Source organism: Amyelois transitella, chromosome 26 (genome assembly GCF_032362555.1).
Source record: "Amyelois transitella isolate CPQ chromosome 26, ilAmyTran1.1, whole genome shotgun sequence".
Taxonomy (NCBI): Eukaryota; Metazoa; Arthropoda; class Insecta; order Lepidoptera; family Pyralidae; genus Amyelois; species Amyelois transitella.
In genome coordinates this window covers 5,040,416-5,046,466 of record NC_083529.1, presented here as the reverse complement: position 1 = coordinate 5,046,466, position 6,051 = coordinate 5,040,416, and positions in this window count along the sequence as shown.

Sequence of the window (6,051 nt, the reverse complement as noted above, 5' to 3'; positions counted from 1 at the left end):
TCTGAAATGAAACTACTGGAGCGATTTTAATATTAAGCACTCTATTCCTTTTGTTTGTTCTTAAGAAATACTGAACCGACCTTTAAAATTCTTTCACCGTTAAAAAGGCAAATTATCTGCGAGTGTTACAAACAATGTGTACCAATCGTGGCGGGCCGCTTAATACAATTCATTGAAACAATAAGACTGCGGTCATAGGCACCATCGTGACCTTGAAACTGGCGACGTATTAACCGCTACCGCTTATGTCTTAAAGCCGTTTCGATAAATAATGACTCAGTGTCACCGACAACTTGTGCCGATATTTTGCCAATTTCATTTCTTTGACGCCATGTTGATTTTTCTGTTGTTTTCGGATATTCAAATGACGCCATTTTGAACTAAAGACTGATGGAATAAAATTGTGAAAGTGCTTATTGATTGAGTTTATTTTAATGTATTTATTGGTTAATTTTTATTTCTGTAAAAACTGAAAAGCAGCTGTCGGTGGACAGAAAGTTGTCATCATTTACCTATATACTAATATTATTATTGCTTTGTCTGAATATGTGTTACGTTTCTGGGAAGAGTATTAAATTAAATTATTTGTATGTACCTACGTCTCATTATTCTACTAAGCTATTTTTTTTTAATCCCACCCACCAAAGAATTACGAATATTTTTTATTTTTAAATATTCTGTAACACCTTTAATTTAAATAAAAAATGTTATATCCAAGTCTATAACAACATTTACCACGTTTCCGTTATAAAAGTATATATTCTGCTATTTTATTTCGGGACGTGTTGATCCCATGGTAAATCTGATGGCACTAAGTGAAAAATACGAGACGAATACAATGAAGGTTACTGCAAGAATTGGCATCATACATTTGATAATGACAAGCTGTTGCTGGCGACTTCGTCCGCCTTAATTCTCTAAAAATATTAACTTACTAGAGGCCGCCCGCGACTTCGTCCGCATGGAAACCCTATCAATCCCGCGGGAACTCTGGGATAAAAAGTAGCCTATGTGTTATTCTGGGTCTTCAACTACCTACATACCAAATTTCATGGTAATCGGTTCAGTAGTTTTTGCGTGAAAGAGTAACAAACATCCATACAAACTTTTGCCTTTATAATAGTAGTAGGATTATGTCATTCCAATGATTAAGCTGTATCTGTGTAAATTTTTATGAAAATCCATTCAGTTGGTGTTGCGTGAAAGAGTAAAAAAACACAGAAATTTTAATATCCTTACGAATTTTTGAATGAATAATATTAGTAGGAGAGGATTGATTCTCTAAAAATATTTTAAGGAAAAATCGTTTTCATTTAAAACATAATTTGTTTGGTGCTTTATAATTTTTGGTAACAATCTATTTCTGTAATTTTTTTTATGGTCATATTCACAGAGTAATTTATTTTATTTTCTCGTAAACATACCGTTGATTTGCCAAAAAATATTAAAATGTAAATTACCTATTTAGTCCCACTATAAAATATTGACTGCTAAATACAGAACATCTTTTTAACTTCAAATCTTAAATTATGTCTGCTCTACGAAAATAAACTCATTGTCCAAGTATTGAAATTTATTGGTACATTCAAATGTATATTGATGGTCATGATATTTTTGTTGCTATTCAGTAAACAAAGGAGTGTTGAACACGAATTGGATATATATTTCTAGAATGGAATCAAAATCCTACAAAATGTATCTGCCATGATATTTTTATCTTACCATTACAGCATTTGCTGATGGTATTGTAAATTTACGTACGTAAGCCTTTGATGGTACATAAAAGTTATTTAAAATTGTGCGATATTCGGCCGCATAGAATACAATCGTATATAAAAGCTATATAAAAACGAAAAACAATACTGATCACAAAATTGCAAAAACTACTTGGCCAATAAAAAATAAATTTAGCAAGATGATAGATTCTAATCAGCAGACATCCGCTAAAATCCCGCGGGAACTAGAGCTAACGGGATTCATCGTTTTACGCGGGTGAAGCAACGGGCGCTCTCTAATTTTCTATATTTATTAAGGAGGAAAATGATTGATTGACTGACTGATATATAAACGCATAGACACACAGCATAACGCTGCGACTAAAAAATTTCCTATGTTCGTCTCTTAGCGTGCACATAGAGAGGCATTACAATAATTCCCACGGGAACTAAAATTAACGAGAAGTACTTTTTTCGACTTTCGATGATTGCCAGCCGATAATTACATGGTAAAAAATATAAAGTGAGGAATCCTGAGGGGTTACCGAGAGTTAATTTACTCCAACAAACGCGTCGAGGTGGTAAACGCGAATTTATATGGAAATGCATTAGTGCCATCGCGTTGCCAATAGATGGCGCTGATATCACATACAAATTAGCGTTTACTTGACTCGCTTAATAGAGTAAAATTCGCAACAACCCAGTAATTTTAATCAAAACACATTTAAATTTGAGGGGTTAAAGTTTATTTTATGTCCACCTTTTGAGATCTGAATCTGTGAATCATCAATATGTTATTTTAGTATTTCAGTTCTTATAAAAAGTATTTATAACATTACTCACAAACCCCACTGTTGCCTAATTTCTGTATCTAATTTTAAGGATGAACACACAGTATTCTAATGTATCTAAAGCTGATTGCCTAACTTTCTAGACCAACTTGCTCAGGTAAAAGTAAATTAATTACGTAAAGCCATCCTGTTAGATTCGAATCATTTTGTATAGCTATGTCTAGGGTAAAGGCGTGATATATGTATGTTTGGATCAGAACTTTACACACATCTCATCTTTACCCCTTACGGGAAGACAGAGCCAATAATGAGAATACTAAAAGCAAAGACCATGTTTAACTATGACACGCGACGCCGTTTTTGCCGCGCGAAAAAGTATCGCTGTCTCGTATCACGTCATAGTAAAAAGCGAAACAGCGATAGTTTTTCGTGCGCTGAAACTGGCCTCGCGTATACTATGCTAGAGGGGATGGCTTAGTTAATATAATTGAGATTGAAATATATATTTATAGATTCATAAAATATGCTATCAAAATAATACACGTACCTACGCGTTAAAAAATAAAGTTTCTTCAAAGGAAACCGTGTAACTCATTTTGAATACGAAAATTCACAAAACACGAAAAGTAGTAAGAAAACTCGGATCGGGTCCATATGGCACTACACATTTCTATTCCATCGCCCCCTGTTCGTAATGGCCAATAAAAAAGTTTTCACACACATCAGATGCGTGCCTTTTGATATCTGTAAATAATTGTTATGGCCGCCGAGGTTAGCTTACATTTTATTTATTTATTTATTGTAACGATTACAATTTGTATAGTACAATAGGCGCACTTAATGCAAATAGCATTATCTAACAGTCTACCATTGGGTTAAGCGGAGAACCTTTGTGTGGGTGATAATAATAGTGTATAATAAACATACTTACTATACCATTTATACTATAAACCTATACTTAATATATGTATATACGAGTAGTAGTGTACCCTGTACTTAGTGCATCACTACACTACACATACATACATATATATATATATATATCTAATCTGCTGCAAATATATATATATATTTGTAGATACAGACATTATTGACTCTCTCATAGTCAGAAACAACTGGACAACGTGCGACTTAAAACTGGCGCGGCTCGGAGTAGCTTGAACGGAATCGGGAAGTGCATTCCAAAGTCTTAACAGCTGTAGCAGCGAAAGAATTTGAATAAAAACCTGTACGGTGAAAAGGTGTTGCAAGGGTCAACCTGTTAGAGGAACGTAGGATTATTTTATGAGTGGAACTTTTATGTCTCATTAAATACCTACTGTTAAAGTCAGAAGTAAAGTTTAAACGATAAATAAATAGATGTGATCCATAGCAAGGCACGCGCTACGCCGTTTTTATCGCGCGTTAAACTATCGCTATCCCGTTTAACGTCATAATAAAAAGCTAAGCAGCGATCGTTTCTCGCGCGATAAAAACGAAGTGGCGCGTGCTGCGGAGGCTGGATATTTTTAGGTAGGTTATATTTTTCGAGACTGTTGGACTGGATTAAGTCGTTATAAAAATAAGATAAATACGCTTATTTCAAATAATTTCGCATAAGTACATCGAAATTGTTTTATGAATAAATAACCCAATATCATATTTGATGTTTTTCACATAATCCTGTTAATATTTAAATCCGTTAATAATTCAAATAATTGAAATGGATACTCACAAAATAGAAAATCATTTTATCTTTTATAAGCGTCCCCCACACGCGTATTGGTTCAGTAGTTTAACTTTGATATATGTATATAACATTTTAAATGCGAAAGTATGTGAGTATGTCAGGATGTCAATATGGATGTCTGTAACTCTTTCACGCAAAAACTACTGAACCGATTACGATGAAATTTTATATGTGGGTAGCTCAAGACCCAGAATAACACATAGGCTATTTTATCCCAGAGTTCGCGCGGGATTGATAGGATTTCCATGCGGACGAAGTCGCGAGAAATCCTCTAGTTTATAATATTAGTGTGGATACATTTATAAATACAAATGTATAACCCAAAATTTTCCGGTAAGAAGATCCGGACTAAGAAAACAATTTAGCGTCCCGGTTTTTTGTCTCAGTAAATTTAGGAAGTCCTCTCGGACCCTCCTGTAAGAAATAACTCGAAACTGTCTTACTTTTAATTAGTGGTCGTTTTTAGTTACTTGCCGGTATTTTGTGTAAAAAGTTCCGTTTAAAGTTCTTTTGAACTCAACAAATTTATATCATGAGTTTAAAAGCTTGTTACCTATTTTGCTTTTCATTCTATTCATTTCATTGGTGTTTTTGACGCGCACAATAATTTAATATCTTTTTTTAGCTGTTATTCGCGATTTTGTGCGCGTGTAGCTTATAGTTTTTTAAATAATACAAATATATTGGACTATTCTCTTAGTCGCCTTTTACTACGTCCATGGAAAAAACTATCAAGTAGTCTTCTAAACTACCAGATACCACATGACAGATATCTTTCTTGTAGGTATATACATATGTATCAAAAAAATATTTTCTTTTTTACTATCAATTCAGTTCTTAATTCAGGGATGGACTTAAATACTTGGGATACTTTTTCAGGCGATGTGCTAGCAACCTGTCACTATTTAAATCTCAATTCTATCTTAAAGCCAAATAGCTGAACGTGGCCATTCAGTCATTTCAAGACTATTGGCTCTGTCTACCCCGCAAGGGATATAGACATGACCATATTATGTATGTATATAATAATATATACATGTATAAAAAAAAATCTTTTTTACTATCAACTCAGTTCTTATGTTCTTCATGTACCTATCTTTTTTCTCCTCGCTTTAGTTGCATCCTCACCACTCTGGAGAGAAGCCAGGAGTATGCCTTTGACCAGAGATCCTAGATTGGATGAGTCAGGTTTTTACATGAAGTTACACCCATCTGACTTCCACAACCTTTGCAGGGGAAACTAAACGCCGTATTGAATCGATCATGGTTACACATCCAGTTGCCTGAATGTGCAGGTTTCCTCACGATGTTTTCCCTCACCGTAATAGCATCGGTTTCATGTTACTACTCGTATATCTCGGTTAAAATTTTAAATCGACGGCGACGGCCTCTGTGGCGCAGCGGTAGTACGCTTGTCTGTGTCACCGGAGGTCCCGGGTTCGAATCCCGGCCAAGGCATGATGAGAAAAGAACTTTTTCTGATTGGCCTGGGTCTTGGATGTTGATCTATATAAGTATTTATTATTATTATAAAATATAGTATCGTTGAGTTAGTTAATATCTCGTAACACAAGTCTCGAACTTACTTCGAGGCTAACTTAATCATTGTAATTTGTCCTGTATATATATTTATTATTAAATCACCAGTCTCAAGAGCATTACATGGGTTACCAATTCCATTTGTCTCACAGATCACGAGTTCAAGAAAATGAAATGAAAGATTCATTCCTTGCTTAGAGTAACAACATAGAGCTTTATTTATAAAAAAAAAATATAACTTGTACTGAATTTCTCTTTATTTTAAGATTTATTCTTA